Raw genomic sequence first — 1062 nt, 5'->3', positions numbered from 1 at the left:
AGTCACTTAGGAAGACAGTCTGGCAGCTTCTTACACAACTAAACATACTTTTACCGTATGATCTAGCAATTGCTCTCCTTGGTACTTATTCAAGGATTTGAAAACTTATGCCCAAACAAAAATCTGCACATGGATGTTCATAGCGGCTTTATTTATAATTGCCAATATCTAGAAGCAACCAAGATGTCCTTCAGTAGGTGAGTGAAGAAATAAGCGGTATTATATGCAGACAATGGAATATTATTCAGCACTAAAAAGTAATGAGCTATCACGCCATGAAAAGACATGTAGGAAACTTAAATCCATATTACTAAGTGAAAGAAGCCAATCTGAAAAGGCTACATACCATATGATTCCAACTATATGATATTCTCAAAAAGGCAAAAGGAGACAATAAAAAGGTCAAGGGTTGGGAGGAAGGAGGGATAAACAAGTAGAACACAGGGGGTTTTAGGGCAGTGAAACTATTCTGTATGATACTATAATGGTGGATACATCTCATTATATATTTGTTCAAACCCAGGAAAAGTACAACACACCAATAGTGAACCCTAATGTAAACTATGGATTTTTGGTGGTAATGTTGTGTCAATGAAGGCTCATTGACCGTAACAACTGTACCACACTCTGATGGCAGATGTTGATAGTGAGGGAAGTTGTGTGGAACAGGTAGGGAGTATATGGGAAATCTCCGAACTTTCTACTTAATTTTGCTGTGAACAGCTGTAAAAAATGAAGACTTTAAAAAAAAAAAAAAAAAGAAATATATGTTCAGACAGCACTACATCAGTCCTAGAGTTCTTGAGAAAAATATTCTGATTATGTATGTATAACGTATATTACCTCTGCCCAAACAATACTTCATGACATTTGTATGAATCAAAGTGAAATGAGAGTCAAAAGTGTTCCTTCCTGTCTCTTCCTTCAGTGAATTGACTAATACAGGCCATTAAAGTGTTTAAAAATGTATAATATTAGCAAGGCAGTTTTGTCTTTTATAAACTGGAATTTTTGTACATATCTGACATTATATTTATTTTTATCTAAGAAAGAACAGGACTA

The sequence above is a fragment of the Propithecus coquereli genome, unplaced genomic scaffold (assembly GCF_000956105.1).
Source record: "Propithecus coquereli isolate 6110/MARCELLA unplaced genomic scaffold, Pcoq_1.0 Scaffold9, whole genome shotgun sequence".
Taxonomy (NCBI): Eukaryota; Metazoa; Chordata; class Mammalia; order Primates; family Indriidae; genus Propithecus; species Propithecus coquereli.
This window is presented reverse-complemented; position numbering follows the sequence as displayed.